The sequence below is a fragment of the Zingiber officinale genome, chromosome 4B, assembly GCF_018446385.1.
Source record: "Zingiber officinale cultivar Zhangliang chromosome 4B, Zo_v1.1, whole genome shotgun sequence".
Lineage (NCBI taxonomy): Eukaryota > Viridiplantae > Streptophyta > Magnoliopsida > Zingiberales > Zingiberaceae > Zingiber > Zingiber officinale.
In genome coordinates, this window is record NC_055993.1 from 131,188,313 (window position 1) to 131,208,052 (window position 19,740).

The 19,740-nt window shown below is 36.3% G+C and overlaps 4 non-coding genes across 4 annotated transcripts; all 4 read right to left on the minus strand.

Moving 5' to 3' along the window:
- Positions 1-289: 289 nt before the first annotated feature.
- TRNAT-AGU lies at positions 290-363 on the minus strand. Its single transcript has one exon. It is a non-coding gene; the product is annotated as a tRNA-Thr (tRNA).
- A 3,695-nt stretch (positions 364-4,058) lies between these two features.
- TRNAT-AGU lies at positions 4,059-4,132 on the minus strand. Its single transcript has one exon. It is a non-coding gene; the product is annotated as a tRNA-Thr (tRNA).
- A 7,380-nt stretch (positions 4,133-11,512) lies between these two features.
- TRNAT-AGU lies at positions 11,513-11,586 on the minus strand. Its single transcript has one exon. It is a non-coding gene; the product is annotated as a tRNA-Thr (tRNA).
- A 3,149-nt stretch (positions 11,587-14,735) lies between these two features.
- On the minus strand, positions 14,736-14,809 carry TRNAT-AGU. The gene has a single exon. It is a non-coding gene; the product is annotated as a tRNA-Thr (tRNA).
- Between the last annotated feature and the right edge of the window lie 4,931 nt (positions 14,810-19,740).

The window sequence follows — 19,740 nt, forward strand, 5'->3', positions numbered from 1 at the left end:
CTCAGTAAAACTTGTTAGAACAACAATAAAACTTAACTTAAAACCTTTTAATAATATGATTTTCGAAAACTAATATGCTTTCATTGAGATTTGAACTCAAGACCTTAAATGTCCACTAATAATTAGGATTGCTTTAGTTGACTAAAAATGTTTCTCAATTAATTAAGTATAAAAAAAAACATTAGTACAAACAACAATATTCCTTTAGTATTTACCATCAATTTGATGAATAATTAAAAAAATTATAACCCAATTCATTAATTATCTGATTTTAATTCAAAAATTAATATGCTTTTATTGAGATTTGAACTCAAGACCTCCCGCTTACTAAACGGGTGCTCTAACCAACTAAGCTATGAAAGCAATTAAATTTAATATATTCAAAGAAGCTAAAAATAAGGTTTACGTTTATTAGTGCACATTAGCTATTAGAGTAACAGGTGATATCGTTCACCTTAAACAGTCCAGTGTCGTCGACCCCATGGTAAGATATAGATAAGTAGATCATAAGAGGTATTTTAGCTTAGTACAACATCTCTTTACATAAGCAAGATCAGACAATGAATGAGGCATTTTACACTATCACTTCCTAATTAGTGTCATGCACATTTTACACTATCAATTCCTTTTTTTCATTGATATTATGTACTCATTCCTAATTAGTGTCATGGTGTTGATTTAGGATTTATTTATGGTTCTTGTTCGGTCTTATTAGCAAGTGTTAAGTGGATTGATCCGGCGATAAGAAGAGGGATCCCCCCGCTGAGGGAAGTCAACGCAACGTGGAAGTCAAAGGGTCAAATGGCCGACCGATCGACCGAGCGAGGTCCCATCGGAGTCAAAGGTACCCGGCGAGGAGTTAGGGTTCCGACGCTCGTTGAACAGGATTGTATGGCCGAGCGGGTGGCCCACTCGGCCGGAGGCATGAGGTAGCAATACTGCGATCAGTCTCCATAGAGCACACTACCAGGAATACCCTAAGTGGACCAACACGTATGTCCGACTGGTTGGGAGCAAGAGGGTTGCCGTCCGGTCGGACACTCGGCCCGGAGTAAGAAGAGAACAGTACTGGGAAACATCTTCTGACAGCGGATATGGCCCACGAGCGAACCATACGTAAGATCTCATGACAGGGTTCTGCTGTCCCATCAAAGACGTGTTCGGACTGTAGCAGTAAGGGGTCAGGTAAGCTTTTCTGACAAGCCCATGTTGAGGTATGGGCTGAGGACACGTATTCGCCTCGATCTGTGTGCGTGAATCCCTTTCCAGCCCTATATAAAGGGCCTCATCCCTTCACCGGAGGTACGCATTCTACGATATTTGGAGCCACTTCTTTGTTGTCGAGTTTTTCCTGACTTGAGCGTCGGAGGATCGTTGCCGGGAACCCCTTCCCGGCCCGATTTCTTTGCAGGTTCGCCGGAGTACCGTACGACCGGCCGGAGATCTACGTCATCGACGAGAGTGCCACGTGCCCAGCATCTGTTGATTCAACGATTCAGACAGGATCATGGATTATTATAAATGTTACGGCTCCATTGTGATTTATTTAGCATTATAACACAAATCTCACACACACATATATTTAGAAACGATACTGATTCTGTCAAAAGGCTGAGAAGATGGCGTGCTGGCTTTTGTTGATGGTTTCTCAACCAATAGAAGACTTCTTCAACTTGAAATGAAGCTTTCCTTCGATTCTGGATACAACCTGACGATCCAACAAAGCGTTAGTGACCAAATACTAGGAAGGGGGTACTTGGCAAGGCCCTTGGACATAGTTATTGTGTAGTTACTACAATATATGACAGTTATTGTGTAGTAGTTGCTACAACGTTATAGCAGCTACACCACTTTTAAAAATTAGTACCATAGTGATTATTGTATGCAATCATAGAAAAGAGAAACAAGAATTTTATTTTAATTTAAGAACAAAGAGAAAAAAGTTATTTATATTAATTTAAGAGGAAAGAGAGAAAAGTTGTTGCATGTAAATGAGAGAGGGATTAAAAAACTTAAGTTTCAGTTGCGTTAGATAGCCCACGTCAGATTTTGCTTATGGTCGCAAGGAGGCGTCGAGCAACATATCAATTTCGTGTATATATACATATGTGTATAATTGATAACCTAAGGACCTTATGCCACATATCTCGTACACATCCGATTTTTTTTCCAATTTAATATTTTTTTGCTCTTAATACTATAACGTAATTCGTGCATGCCCCATGCGCCTCTAATGCATTAGAGGTGCCTTGGGCATTTTTTTAATAGCGTTGAGGTGCATTGGACACATTGATGTTCAAACAATCATTTAGCAAAATATATTGGGTCAAAATAATTTTTGAGTACATTTATATAATTAGGAGAAATATAAGAATATTAGGAACTAGTTTCGTATCATTCCGAGCTCTCTAGGTCTATTAATCGGCTTCATGCAATTTAGTTTTTTTTTAAAAATACCCAATTTTACGACGAATTTTAGAATTCGTTACAAAATTTGCAACAAATCCATGGATTCATCGCAAATTTTGAAAAGAATCCATGGATTTGTTGTAAATTTTAGAATAAATATGAAATTCGTTGCAAACTTGTGTATTTTTTATTAAAAAAATTACCCGAAGTAATGGACCTAGAGAGCTCGGAATGAGACGAAACTAGTTCCTATGTGTTCGTTTAGTTCTCCTGATTATATACTGTTGGATCAAAAGTGCTAGAGGGGGGATGAATAACGCTCATGGATTTTTCACATTTTCGTAAAACTATCAAAGAAATTAACGTAGCGGAAAGAAAGCAAAGAGACGAAAGAATAGAAACAATTGACACATGTTGATTTTACTTGGTTCGGAGCTTGTAATAACTCATACTCCAAACTTCGCGGTCGTCGATCACTTTCATTGGGCAATCTATTAACAATTCGAAGTATCATAAAGGATATCTTGATAAAATATAAATGTAAATATATAAAAGTTACCGACAAATAAAGATTTGAAGACTTGAGCTTTCGATCATCAAAGCAGTGTTTGGGTATTGTAGAGTCTTCTCTTGATCAACCTAAAAGAGCGAAAGTCATTGGAATTGATGTCTTCAAGGTGTTGGTCGAACCCTCCTTTTATAGCCCATAGTGTTGATGTGGCGTGCTCTCGTCAAAACTCTATTCGACTAGTTTTATCCACCTCCGGGTGCTCGGACCTTTCCAGGCACCTGGACTATGACATATGCTGTCCAATCTGCGTGTGCCACCTTAGCTCACTTGGGTGGCTGGATTTGCCCTAGTCCGGGCTCTTGGACCCAGTCATTTTCCAGCCTTTGTTTTTTTGGAACACCAAGTTAGTCCAGCAAGTAATAATATGTAAAGCAGAGTAATATTTGATAGTCTTCGGGTTGTCTGGTCCTGACTTTGAGTTTTGCTGAAACTCTAGATTGGGCTGACATCTACTGGTTCCTCTATGAGAAACGCATCCTCATCTACTTCTCTCAGAAGAGTTTACCTATTGCCAAACCGGTTCTCTAGACCATTTAGACTTTAGCTCAGCATCCAAGACCTCAGTACTTTTTACTGGAAGTCTGAACGCCAATCCATTAAGTCTTCCACCAGGTGTCTGTGACCCCTAGGACTTTAACCTAGTATCCTCGACCCTAGAACTTCTACCTGATATTCTCAACTTGCCAAGACTTTGCCAGCCCCACAGACCAGGACTTCCTTATATAGTCGCAACTAGGGCTTTCCACTTACCTAGTGTCCACTAGAACTTCTTTTACCTAACCTTAACTATGATTTTCACCTTGCCTAAGATCAGTTAGAACTTTCCTATACACTTAGTTAAACTTGTTAGAACAATAATAAAACTTTACTTAAAACCTTTTAACAATTTGATTTTCAAAAACTAATATGCTTTCATTAAGATTTGAACTCAAGACCTTAAATGCCCACTAATAATTAGGATTGCTTTAGTTGACTAAAAATGTTTCTTAATTAATTAAGTATAAAAAAAACATTAGTACAAACAACAATAAAAATTATAAACCTGGTTCATTAATAATCTGATTTTCAAAAATTAATATGCTTTCATTGAGATTTGAACTCAAGACCTCCCGCTTACTAAACGGATGCTCTAACCAACTGAGCTATGAAAGCAATTGGATTTGATATATTCAAAGCAGCTAAAAATAAGGTTTGTGTTTATTAGTGCACACTAGTTATTGGAGTAAAAGGTGATATCGTTTATCTCAAACAGTCTACTGTCGTCGACCCCATGACAAGATATAGACAAGTAAATCATAGCAGGTATTTTACCTTAGCACAACATCTCTTTACATGAGCAAGATCATACAATTAATGAGGCATTTTAAACTTTCACTTCCTAATTAGTGTCATGCACATTTTACACTATCAGTTCCTTTTCTTCATTGATATTATGTACACATTCCTAATTAGTGTCATGGTGTTGGTTTAGGATTTATTTATGGTTCTTGTCCCGTCTTATTAGCAAGTGTTAAGTGGATTATTATAAATGTTACAACTCCATTGTGATTTATTTAGCATTATAATACAAATCTCTCTCTCACATACACATATATTTAGAAATGATACTGATTCTATGTAAAGGCTGAGAAGATGGCATGCTGGCTTTGGTTGATGGTTTCTCAACCAATAGAAGACTTCTTCAACTTGAAATGAAGATTTCCTTCGATCCTGCACACAACCCAACAATCCAACAAAGCATTAGTGACCAAAGACTAGGGAGGAGGTACCTGGTAAGGCCGTCGGACGCAGTTATTGTGTAGTTATTACAACATATGGCAGTTGTTGTGTAATAGCTGCTACAACGTTATAGCAGCTACACCACTTTTAAAAATCAGTACCATACACTATGTGAAAATCGACAATAGACTTCGGATATTATCCGAAGTAATAGGTAGATAATTACCGAAGTAGACGCACGTGAAGTAAAAGGGTCAATTTTTTACTTCACCACATGTTTGCCGAAGTCTATCACCGGTCTAAAACCGGTTCAAAATTGGACCGTTTTCGAAATAAAAAAACTCTATTACTTCATCGAGACCAGTAAAATGACCGAAGTAGTTGATGATATATTACTTCATAGGTTTCATTGTTTGACGAAGTAAAATAGGTATACAACTTCACAATTTTTGAATTCTGGTGTAGTAAATGATTAATTTTACTTCTGTATAATTTGTTTTGGTTGAAGTATTTATTATTGTATTACTTCATCATAGTATAGAAGCAACAGAGTATATTTTACTACACAAAAAATTCAATGTAGTGAAGTAATTTATACGAACTACTTCATAAATTTGATCAGTAGTGAAATAAATAGTTTCTTTAACTACACCACTATTTAAATTTAGTGAAGTCTTTTTTGTTGTATTACTTCATCATTTATTTATAGTATCAAAGTAATTGACCATATTTTACTGCAATATAATTTTAATTGAAGAAAATTTATATTATAATATTTTACTACAACACTATTTTTTACCACCAAAATTAAACAAATATATCATAAATATGTATCAAATACAATCTAAAAGTGTATTCATAAAAGACATGTCTAACCATAACCCAAAAACTTTTGTATCCATAAATCTCTAAATATATGTCTAAAATGTATATCATAGCCTACACTTAGGCACCCACATAGAAGTAGACGAATTCGCTTCATTCACTTTTGACTTCATCATACTGAGATTGATTGTAATACTGTCTATTTTTTGATGCTGCAAACTGAAACATTAACAGAAGTTTGAGGATCAATAAAAAATGACTCAATATTTTATAAAGAAAATATTTCATAAAGAAGAAATTCACCTTTCTCTATAATTGTGAATCTTCATCCAAGACTATCTCTTTCATGTACCGCATCATACAATATCCATATTCAACACCACCATTTTGTTTAAGATTATCCTAATGAAATTGAAAATGCCATGCAAGAAGTCACAATCCAAATAATAAAAATTATTAAATTTTGTCTAAATATATAGTCACAATACATATTGTCAATTGTTTAAAACCTAGTCCTTTTGAAATACCCCTCGATGCATTGTATATCTTGACCCCCACTACATTGTAAACAATAGGAAATTATTTTTACAACCTATGATGAATTGAATGCATTCAAAATTAGTATAATCTATTGGTTACTTGGTCACAATAGTTTGCCAAACATAGTCTCAGTTTCTGTTACTCAAAGAGTTCAATAAATATATCATATTCTTATCTTCATTAATTATAGTCAAGATCCAATGGTACCTGTACAAATGAAAATATAAGAGTTATAAAGATCTTAAATAATTCAATTCAAAAAGAGAAAACAAAGCATATTAAGAAAAATATACAAGTAGATGCATGCAACAATTTCAACAGATGGCTAGATGGGCAATCATATGCATAGGCAACAAAGCATGATGGGCACAACCTACTAGATTACAATTTGATTTGCCTTAGTTATCCATGGGCTAAGGGATAAAACAAAACAAATATGTATTGGAACTCTTCACATCTATTATATATCATAAAGAAAAAACTTACCATCTTCTCCAATTGTAAATTTTCACATTCAAGTATCTCTTTCATGTACCTTATCACACAATATTCACATTCAACAGAACCATTTTATTTTAGATTACCCTATAATGTAATCGAAAAAGTAATGCAACGGTCACAATCCAAATAATAAGAACTATCCATTCATGTCTTAATACATAGGTATAATGCATACCGTTATTTGTTTAAAATATGGTCCTTTAGTAATACCCTTCAAGACATTGTACATCTTGACCCCACTACGTTTTAAAAAGTAAAAAAGTTATTTTTATCATATTTATAAGTGAATGCATTCAAAATCAACATAATCTATTACATATTTGGTCACTATAGTTTTCCATGCATCGTCTCAGTTTCTATTAGATATAGAATCCAATAAATATATCATATTTTTATCTTCATTGATGATAGTCAAGATCCAATGGTACCTACAAAAATAAAAATATAATATTGACTAGTATGTAGTAAGACATTGTCTATTAATAGGAGATGCACAGAATCAAACTTTTGACAGACTGGGTGGAAAATAAAACTGATTCTTTTGACAGAGTGAGTGGAAAATAAAACTCCAAGTGATCATCATAAGTATTTGTACTACAACATAAAGACAACTATGAGAAAAAAAAGAGTAAGATGAGGAATATCTGACAATAATCAAGTCTGTTAGAATACAAGCATTTGATAGTTTCAATTCCAGTAGGTATCATTTTGCCAAAGTATTCCAAGAGTTTTCTAGTTAACCAGAAAAAGTAGGAAAGTGTGAAACTTGATAATTATCACAAGGTTTGTTTACTTGTGTCCAAAACAAAATGTTAAACTTCTTAAAAGAAAAATGCTATATAGAAGGACCAGAGTGGAATCATCCAGGATCTCATGCAAGACTGCACTAACCAAAAATAGTGAAAATTCAACAAATTACTTAACACAACATCCCACATTCTTTGTCAAGAATTGGTCAAATCATCAATGTATAAAGCAGAAACTATTTACTTCACAAGCTTGTCAAACTGATTATGGTTATATGAAACAAGAGATACTAGTACTACAAATGAACATCTCACAAGTATCTGCTAGTTTTTATGAAGAAACCAATAAACATTGAGGACTGACTTTCAGGAATGCCTCATAGCAATCTAGGAGATTAACTGCCTAGAATAATACCTCATCTTTGGTAATGTACATTTTGTGAAGATGAACAACGTTGAAAGCAAAATAATATAAGAGTATGTTTACTCACACAGTCTTGATCATTTTGACACCATTTGTGGAAAGATCAACCAACTGAGACATGCATTGCCTAAAACACAAAAACACAATTGAAAGGAATAATTCAGTTGCTACTTTATCCTTCTTAAAATGTTACTTAGTAAAATTAAAGCAGAGCCACCTGCAGTTTGCATTGACAAAATATCGACACTGCTCTCAGGATAACATAGAGAGGTAGGACAACCCCAATAGCCCTCAACAACAACAGTTGAGTTTATTTTTGATGGATGTGTAAGTTGACATTTGCTAAAATTAAGTTTTACAGCATACAATAAAGTTCAAGCAAAGACTTACTATGAAAAGCAAGACCAAGCATTCTTCAACTCCATTAGTAATAAAAGAGAGAAAATGCCATAGAATCAAAATAATCATGACCTGTAAAATAAAAAAAAAAACTCATTTATACTTCATAATTATCATATGAAAACTTAGGCTTCTGAAATTTCATTTACGATTGTGGCGGCTATGCGATAATAAGTAATATTTCTATCACTTGAAGCTGTGTGATCATATTTAGGTCTCAAGAAAACATGGTCAGTTTGTGTCACCATAAAATATTGTTGGTTGTGAATATTCTAACTTGAGACCTCCCAATTTCCCCTAAACCATAGAGCAGAGAATACAACCATTGCTATACTAACAAAGAATGTTTGATCAAATTAAAGAAAAATAGTTAGTCAGTACCTGAAATGCATAGGCATAGTCCTATAAAGAAATAACTTGGGAGGTGCAATATATCCTATCTTGAATTGGTGGAATGATGTTACAATCAATATCAAGAATAGAGGCAAGTTATCAGCTAGACATATCGATCGCCCACCAGATAAATCAGAGAATACCTATAGGCATATCTCACAAGTAGTGTCACCTTTCTTGTTACACCACTTCTGCACATACTTTTGGTGAGCAAACTGCAAGGTGCCCACAACTTCAAGCAATTAGAGGTTATTCAAGCAAAAAAAATATTCTAACAAAAACGGCATGAGCATTTGTTGATACTTTAACTTGCTACATAAGTACGCAAATAAGAGAAAAACAAAGAATGAGAAAAATTAAAAAAACCAAAAATACAATCGCATCGGAATCCAACAAGAACCAAGTCCGATCCGGTCAAACAGTGGAGAGAGAGAGAAGTTATGGATCGATTTTATTACCTGGATCATTAGCTTCTTGGCCTCGACGACCGATTGCTTGTTGAGATCAGGGACCATGTGGAAGCAGCGTCAACAATTCTTGATGAAGGCACCGATGGCCCTCTGCCACTGGGGTTGCGCGTCCTCTGACGGGTTCTTGTGCACCACCTTAAAGTTCCGCTTCAGGAAGCTCTCCATCCTCTCCATCTTCCTTCACATCCTCGCCTTCCTCCTTTCCTCAACTTTCCTTCCTCTGCCTCCTCAAAAGAAGCTTTCCCCCTTCTATTTATGTTCTCTAACCCTAAATCTCACAAGGCAAAGAAAGAAAAGCAAAAGAACGTCATTAGGGGAAGAGATTGGTAGTTTTTACATACCTCAAATCGCTGGAAGTCTAGAGAAAATGTATGTTGATGAATAACTCTCCTCAAAGGCTAGGGTAAGAGGGGGAAGAGATTGGCAGTTCAAAGAATTGTAGGGAAGAGGGGAAAGAGATTAGCAAAAAGAACAGGGAAGAGATTGGCTTCTAGGGTTAGAGAACGGGGGTCGCGCGCTAGTAGTTTGGGCGTAAGGCATTTTGGGCGCTAATTGTATTTTGTTCCAGTAAAAATATCCGGTTCATCTTTTTACTTCAACATCTATAAATTATACTACATTTTTACTTTATCAAATATATCATGCTGAAGTAATGGACTACCAAAAAATAAGGATGAAGCCCGCATTTTTTTAAATGCGAAGTAAAACATTCTTTTTTACTTCTCCAATATTATTATCGAAGTTATTTATTATATACTACTTCAAAATTCGTAATTATCGAAGTAATCTGTGACGAAGTAAAAAGTGATTTTTCAATGATTATTGTATGCAATCATAGGAAAGAGAAACAAGAATTTTATTTTAATTTAAGAATAAAGAGAAAAAGTTATTTATATTAATTTAAGAGGAAAGAGAGAAAAGTTGTTGCATGTAAATGAGCGAGAGATTAAAAATCTTAAGTTTCAGTTGCGTTAGATAACCCACGTCGAATTTTGCTCATGGTCGCGAGGAGGCGTCGGGCAGCATATCAATTTCGTGTATATATACATATGTGTATAATTGATAACCTAAGGACCTTATGCCGCATATCTCGTACACATCCGATTTTTTTTTCAATTTAATTTTTTTTCTTAATACTATAACGTCATTCGTGCATGCCCCATGCGCCTCCAATGCATTAGAGGTGCCTTGGCCATTTTTTTCATAGCGTTGAGGTGCATTGGACACATTGATGTTCAAACAATCATTTATCAAAATATATGGTGCAAAATAATTTTGAGTACATTTATATAATTATGAGAAATAGAAGAACATTAGGAACTGGTTTCGTCTTAGTCCGAGCTTTCTAGGTCTATTAATCAGCTTCATACATTTAGTTTTTTTAGAAAATACCCAAGTTTACGACTAATTTAGAATTTGTTATAAAATTTGCAACAAATCCATGGATTCATCGCAAATTTTGCAATGAATCCATGGATTTGTTGCAAATTTTAGAATAAATATGAAATTCGTTGCAAACTTGCATATTTTTTTTTAAAAAAAAATTGGCCGAAGTAATGGACCTAGAGAGTTCAGAATGAGACGAAAACAGTTCCTATGTGTTTGTCTAGTTCTTCTGATTATATACTGTTGGATCGAAAGTGCTAGGGGGGGTGAATAATGCTCATGGCTTTTTCACATTTTCGTAAAACTATCAAAGAAAATAACGTAGCGGAAAGAAAGCAAAGAGACAAAAGAATAGAAACAATTGACACATGTTGATTTTACTTGGTTCAGAGCTCGTAATGACTCATACTCCAAACTTCGCAGTCGTCGATCACTTTCATTGGGCAATCTACTAACAGTTCGAAGTATTACAAAGGATATCTTGATAAAATATAAATCTGAATATATAAAAGTTTACCTATAGATAAATTGGTTCTCCAGATCGTTTGGACTTTTACTCTGCATCCGAGACTCCAGGACTTTTTATTGGAAATCTGCACCCCGATCCGTTAAGTCTTCCACCAGGTGTCTGCGACCCCCAGGACTTTAACCTAGTATCCTCAACCCTAGAATTTCTACCCGTCATCCTCGACCTGCCAAGACTTTGTCAGTCCCACAGACTAGGACTTCTTTATATAGTCACAATTAGGGCTTTCCACCTGCCTAGTGTCCACTAGAACTTCTTTTGCCTAACCTCAACTAGGACTTTCACCTTTCCTGAGATCACTTAGGACTTTTCTACAGACTCAGTCAAACTTGTTAGAACAACAATAAAACTTAACTTAAAACCTTTTAACAATATGATTTTCAAAAACTAATGTGCTTTTATTGAGATTTGAACTCGTCCTCAAATGCCCACTAATAATTAGGATTTCTTTAGTTGACTAAAAATGTTTCTCAATTAATTAAGTATACAAAAAAAACATTAGTAAGAACAACAATATTCCTTTAGTATTTACCATCAATTTGATGAATAATTAAAAAAATTATAAACCCGATTCATTAATAATCTGATTTTCAAAAATTAATATGCTTTCATTGAGATTTGAACTCAAGACCTCCCGCTTACTAAACGGGTGCTCTAACCAACTGAGCTATGAAAGCAATTGAATTTAATATATTCAAAGAAGCTAAAAATAAGGTTTGTGTTTATTAATGCACACTAGCTGTTGGAGTAAAAGGTGATATCGTTCACCTCAAAAAATCCAACGTCGTTGACCCCATGACAAGATATAGATAAGTAAATAATAGGAGGTATTTTACCTTAACACAACATCTCTTTACATGAGCAAGATCAGACAATTAACGAGGCATTTTACACTATCACTTCCGAATTAGTGTTATGCACATTTTACACTATCACTTCCTTTTTTTTTCATTGATATTATGTACACATTCCTAATTAGTGTCATGGTGTTGGTTAGGATTTATTTATGGTTCTTGTCCAGTCTTATTAGCAAGTGTTAAGTGGATTATTATAAATGTTACGACTCCATTGTGATTTATTTAGCACTATAACACAAATCACACACACACACACACACACATATTTAGAAACGATACTGATTCTGTCTAATGGCGGAGGAGATGACGCACTGACTTTAGTTGATAGTTTCTCAACCAATAGAAGACTTCTTCAACTTGAAATGAAGCTTTCCTTTGATCCTACACACAACGCGATAATCCAAAAAAGCGTTAGTGACCAAATACCATGGAGGGGGTCCTTGGCAAGGCCCTCCGACGTAATTATTATGTAGTTACTATAACATGTGACAGTTATTGTGCAGTAGCTGCGACAACGTTATAACAGCTACACTACTTTTAAAAATCAGTACCATAGTTGTTGTTGTATGCAATCATAGGAGAGAGAAATAAGAATTTTATTTTAATTTAAGAAGAAAGAGAGAAAAGTTGTTTATTGTAATTTAAAAGGAAAGAGAGAAAAGTTGTTGCATGTAGAAGAGCGAGCGATTAAAAAACTTAAGTTTCAGTCGTGTCAGATAGCCTACATCGGATTTCGCTCATGGTCGCGAGGAGGCGTCGGGCAACATATATATATATATATATATGATAACCTAAGGGCCTTGTGTCGCACATCTCGTGCACATCCGATTTTTTTTTTCAATTTAAATTTTTTGCTCTTAATACTATAACATAATTCGTGCATGGCCCAGGCGCTTCCAATGCATTAGAGGCACCTTGGGCATTTTTTTAATAGCGTTGAGGTGCATTGGACATATTGATGTTCAAACAATCACTTAGCCCAATATATTGGGTTAAAATAATTTTTGAGTACATTTATAAAATCAGGAGAAATAGAAAAACATATAGGAACTGGTTTCGTCTTATTTCGAACTCTCTAGGTCTATTAATTGACTTCAGGAAATTTAGTTTTAAAAAAAATACCCAAGTTTATGACAAATTTGGAATTCGTTACAAAATTTGCAACAAATCCATGGATTCATCGCAAATTTTTCAACAAATCCATGGATTTGTTGCAAATTTTAGAATAAATATCAAATTCATCACAAACTTGCGTGCTTTTTTTAAAAAAATTGCTCGAAATCGGTTAATGGACCTAGAGAGCTAGGAATGAGACGAAACCAGTTCTTATGTGTTCGTCTAGTTCTCCAGATTATATACTATTGGATCGGAAGTGCTAGAAGGGAGGGAGGGTGAATAACACTCATGGCTTTTTCACTTTTTCGTAAAACTATCAAAGAGAATAACGCAATGGAACGAAAGCAAAGAGACGAAAGAATAGAAACAATTGTCACATGTTGATTTTACATGGTTTTGAGCTTGTGATAACTGATACTCCAAGACTCGTGATCATCAATAACTTTAATTGGGCAATCTACTAACAATTCGAAGTATTACAAAGGATATCTCGATTAAAATGTAAATGCAAATATATAAAAGTTACCGACAAATAAAGATTTGAAGACTTGAGCTTTCGATCATCAAAGCAGTGTTTGGGCGTCATAGAGTCTTATCTTGATCAATGCGCAAGAGCGAAAGTCATTGGAATTGATGTCTTCAAGGTGTTGGTCGAACCCTGCTTTTATAGCCCCATTTGGTCACCTGGACGAGTCCCTGGGTGCCCCCATAGTGTTGACATGGCGTGCTCTCGTCGAAACTCTATTCGACTAGTTTTATCCACCTCCGAGTGCCCAAACCCTTCCGAGCACCTAGACTATGACGTACGCTGTCTAATCTGCATGTTCCACCTCAGCTCACTTGGGTGTCTGGATTTGCCCTAGTCCGGGCTCTTGGATCCAGTCATTTTCCAGCCTTTGTTTTTTTGCAACACCAAGTTATCCCAACAAGTAATAATATGTAAAGCAGAGTAATATTTAACAGTCTCCGGACTGTCAGGTCTTGACTTTGCCTTTTGCTGAAACTCCAGCTCAGACTAACACCAACTGTTCCCTCTACGAGGAATGCATCCTCATCTACTCCTTTTAGGAGAGTTTATCTTTTGCTAAATCGGTTCTTCAGACCGTTTGGACTTTTGTTCAGTATTCGAGATCTCAGAACTTTTCATTGGAAGTCTGAACCCCGATCTATTCAATCTTTCACTAGGTGTCCACGACCCCCAAGACTTTAACCTAGTATCCTCAATCCTAGAATTTCTACCCAACATTCTCGACCTGTCAAGACTTTGCGAGTCCCACAGAGTAGAACTTCCTTATATAGTTGCAACTAAGACTTTCCATCTGCCTAGTGTTCACTAGAACTTCTTTTGCCTAACCTCAACTAGGACTTTCACCTTTCCTGAGATCACTTAGGACTTTCCTACATACTTAGTCAAACTTGTTAGAAAAATAATAAAACTTAACTTAAAACATTTTAACAATTTGATTTTCAAATCTAATATGCTTTCATTGAGATTTTAACTCAAGATGTCCACTAATAATTAGGATTGCTTTAGTTGACTAAAAATGTTTCTCAATTAATTAAGTATACATAAAAAACATTAGTACAAACAACAATATTCCTTTAGTATTTACCATCAATTTGATGAATAATTAAAAAAATTATAAACCCATTTCATTGAGATTTGAACTCAAGATGTCCACTAATAATTAGGATTGCTTTAGTTGACTAAAAATGTTTCTCAATTAATTAAGTATACATAAAAAACATTATTACAAACAACAATATTCCTTTAGTATTTACCATCAATTTGATGAATAATTAAAAAAATTATAAACCCATTTCATTAATAATCTGATTTTCAAAAATTAATATGCTTTCATTGAGATTTGAACTCAAGACCTCCCGCTTACTAAACGGGTGCTCTAACCAACTGAGCTATGAAAGCAATTGGATTTAATATATTCAAAGTAGCTAAAAATAAGGTTTGTATTTATGAGTGCACACTAGCTATTGGAGTAAAAGGTGATATCGTTCACCTCAAACAGTCCAACGTCGTTGACCCCATGGCAAGATATAGATAAGTAAATCATAGGAGGTATTTTACCTTAGCACAACATCTCTTTACATGAGCAAGATCAGACAATTAACGAGGCATTTTACACTATCACTTCCGAATTAGTGTTATGCACATTTTACACTATCACTTCCTTTTTTTTTCATTGGTATTATGTACACATTCCTAATTAGTGCCATGGTGTTGGTTTAGGATTTATTTATGGTTCTTGTCCGGTCTTATTAGCAAGTGTTAAGTGGATTATTATAAATGTTACGACTCCATTGTGATTTATTTAGCATTATAACACAAATCACACACACACACACATATATTTAGAAATGATACTGATTTTATCTAAAGGCTGAGGAGATGGCACGCTGGCTCTAGTGGATGGTTTCTCAACCAATAGAAGACTTCTTCAACTTGAAATGAAGCTTTCCTTCAATCCTGCATACAATCCGACGATCCAACAAAGCATTAGTGACCAAAGACCAGGGAAGGGGCCGGGTCCCTAGCAAGGCCCTCCGACACAATTATTGTGTAGTTACTATAACATGTGGCAGTTATTGTGTAGTAGCTGCTACAACATTATAGCAGCTACACCACTTTTAAAAATCAATTCCACAGTTGTTGTTGTATGCAATTAGAGAAGAGAGAAATAAGAATTTTATTTTAATTTAAGAAGAAAGAGAGAAAAGTTGTTTATTTTAATTTAAGAGGAAAGAGAGGAAAGTTGTTGCATGTAGATGAGAGAGAGAGATTAAAAAACTTAAGTTTCAGTCGCATTAGATAGCTTACGTTGGATTTCGCTCACGGTCACGAGGAGGCGTCGGACAACATATCAATTTCGTGTATATATACATATGTGTAGAAATGATAACATAAGGACCTTATGCCGCACATCTCGTACACATCCGATTTTTTTTTCAATTTAATTTTTTTTGCTCTTAATAATATAACATAATTCGTGCATGTCCCATGCACCTCCAATGCATTACAGGTGCCTTGGGCATTTTTTTAATAACATTGAGGTGCATTGGACACATTGATGTTCAAACAATCACTTAGCAAAATATATTAGGTCAAAATAATTTTTGAGTACTGATACGGGTTATGATAGGTCGACCTGATAAGTGAAAGAGAGGTTTAGGTCAAGAAAGATATGAGGGATATGTGGCCGGTCGAGTGAAGGTGGAGCGAGCACCCACATGCTCATTTATGCTCATTCGCGCAAAGCTCCGCCCAAGCATAGAGGCATTTATCCTTATATATGATTCTCAGCATGTTACCGGCCGATCGAAGGCCGAGCGAACACTCATGTGCTCATATATGCTAGGTCAGGCAAAGCCTCGCCGAGCATAAAGGTATTTAGCCTTATATATGATTCTCAGCATGTTATCGGCCGACCGAAGGCCGAGCGAGCACCCACATGCTCATAAAGGTATTTAGCCTTATATATGATTCTCAGTATGTTACCGGCCGACTAAAGGGCGAGTGAGCACTCATGTGCTCATATATGCTCGATTGGGCAAAGTCCCGCCCGAGCATAAAGACATTTAGCTTTATATATGATTCTCAGCATGTTACCGACCGACCGAAGGTCAAGTGAGCACCCACGTCCTCATATATGCTTGTCCGGGCAAAGCCTCGCTCGAGCATAAAGACATTTAGCCTTATATATAATTCTTAGTATGTTACCGGTCGACCGAAGGCCGAGCGAGCACTCACGTGCTCATATATGCTAGGCCGAGCAAAACCCCGCCCGAGCATAAAGACATTTAGCCTTATATATGATTCTTAGCATGTTATTGGCCGATCAAAGGCTGAGCGAGCATCCACGTGCTCATATATGCTCGATTGGGCAAAGTCGTGGTCGAGCATAAAGGAATTTAGCCTTATATATGATTCTCAGCATGTTACCGGTCAATCGAAGGCCGAGCGAGCACCCACGTGTTCATATATGCTCAGCTGGGCAAAGTACCGCTCGAACATAAAGGCATTTAGCCTTATATATGACTCTCATCATGTTACCAACTGACTGAAGGCCGAGCGAGCACTCATGTGCTCATACACGCTCGGCCGGGTAAAGCCCGCCCGAGCATAAAGGCACTTAGCCTTATGTATAACTTCTAGTATATTACCGGTCGACCGAAGGCTGAGCGAGTACCCAGGTGTTCATATATGCCCGGCCGGGCAAAGCCTACCCGAACATAAAGGTACTTAGTTTTATATATGGTTCGTAACAAGCAGGTACTAATGAGCTTATATATGCAGTCGACCTTAACGACCGACCGAGACATGACCGACAAGAGATGTTCTTAACATGTATGGCCGACTTGAATGACTGGCTGAGACACACCTAACAAATGGTATTCATATTACAAATGTGACTGGTTTAAAGGACCAGCTGAAAATATAACAACCTAGCAAATTTGGCGGGAAATATCTTCTAGAAGCTTCTTCAGTTACAATGACGTGTCTCCCATCACACATATAAGTCACAAACGATAAAAGAGGTACATCCGGGGTACAAAAAGATTCCTTAAAAGGAATATTACACGAAGTAGAAGATGACTTCATCTCCTAACATACGCTAACGAACTGGGGAATACTTCATGACTACGGAGGTCACGTGAGGTAGTATAAAAAGGGGAGTCCTCTCCGTTGGCAAAGTATGCAAGTTATAGCATCTAAACTTTGTTTCAATTCAGTTATTGTTCTTCTTCCTTTCTTCCACCTTTGAGAGAGAAAATGACTTGAGCGTCGGAGGGCCTAGCCAGGGATCCCCACCCCGGTCTTAGGTCGCTAACGCTTTGTTGGTTTATCTTGTTGTGCGTAGGATCGCGGAGGGCTTCTTCCAGATCTACAGAAGGTTATCTTCATCCGGGATCATCGTTCACCAGAGCCAGCGCACGTCTTTGCAGATTTCAGACAGGATCAAGTACATTTATATAATTAGGATAAATAGAAGAACATATAGGAACTAGTTTCTGTTGGGGCAATTTCCCTAGGTCAAGTTTGACTAGTTTGACTAAGCTTGAGTTGAGTCAAGCTTGAGTCAAGATTTGAGTTTTGATGTTTGACAATATAAGGAGGTTGCTGGAGCAATCATCTAGTTATGGAGATGGTCAAAGGATTAACCAGATTGATGATAATACAAGTCAAGTAGGTCAAGGTTGATAGGAGACTTGACTGGGAAAGTCCTAACTGGATGTTAGGCAATTGGAAAGTCCTAGTGAGGAGCTAGGCAGGGGAAAGTTTTGGTAAGGAGCTAGACAACGGGAAAGTCCTAGTGAGGAGTGGTGTTGGCCATTTTGCATGTCACGTGGCATATCAAATTAATTAAAATTGAAACTCATTAAAATTAAAACATGTATTGTAGTAAGGAGTCCCAAGTCGTATTTTTCCAAGGATAAACTAGTGAGTTGTGTGAGTACTCTAGAATTAAACCACATGAAATTATTATAGCAACAAGGTCCGTATGACATTTCCACTTGATTCACTTCATAAATTGAATTTATCTAATAAAATCAAGTTTAGAACCAAAGAAGGATTATTCTCTTCTTAACATGATCCAATATCTTCCCATTCATAATTCAATCACAGCATATACAATCACCAATCGAACTTGTAGAATCCAAATTTACATTTCATTCACACTCGTAATCAAAGTCAACAATTAAACTCAATTGCTCATTCACAATACATTGTTCAAAGATAAACAATCAAATCCTCAGGTTAAGCTTTCAACGAGTAAACTAAATTACAGCAACAATTAATCTCAAGAGTTCAACCACAGTAAAGTTTAACAAAGACACTACTCAAGAGCTCAAGTTTAATATCAAACATACAAGCAAGTTAACCATCACAAGATTGATTGTATTGAACAAAAAATTTCCAAACTAAGTAACCTAACCTACAAACAAACAGCAAAAGTATAAGATCTAAATCAATTCTAATGGATTAGTAAGATCGGAATTTTAAAGCATGAAATCGAAATCGGAAACACAAGATTCAAACAAAAATGAAATCACAATGTAAAGAATCAGATCTGAAGATCTGAACAGATTCTAGACAATTCAAAGATAAAAACACAAAAATCTAAACCCTAATCATTCCACATCCCAAAATCGAAACCAAGCTTCATTCACCCTGCTGTGAAATAGAGGTGCATCGGAAACCTCCCCTCAACACCTAACGAACAATGTACAGGCTCCAACTATTACCAGGTAATGCTCACAGCTCTTGGAAACTTCCCCTTAAGCTCACACCCGACTGGTAATCTCATCAGTCAAGGAACAAAGTTTAGATTCTGAAATTTGTGAAACTAATGCGATTGATCAGATCTCACCAATTTAGCTGTGGAATGAGAGTCGGAAGAAGATCAGAGACTTAAAGAAATCTCCCTCTAAGCTCTGTTGAATGTGAATATCGCTGTCCGAGAAACCTCCCTCAAACAGGATCGCGGCAGTGATCAGAACCCAATACGCGGTTGAGAAACCTCCCTCCGTCACTCTTTGATCTCGGAAGGTGAACGTTGAAACTTGGAGATCGCCGTCGGCGAAGAATGATGCTCTCGGATCTGGAATTGAGGAATGGGAGCTGCGCGTCGCTGCGAAGAAGACGATGCTATAGTGAAGAAATCGCGAACGCTCGAGCCCAAGTGTTCCTGTAGCTTCTCGCGTGTTTTAAACCCTCCTCAGATTTGATCCAACGGCTGAGAATCATTGGAGCTTGATCAACGGTGGAAAATAGCCTAAAATCCAATCCAACAGTACTGATCTTCATCTACAGCCCAGATCTGCTCCTCATTAGGTCGG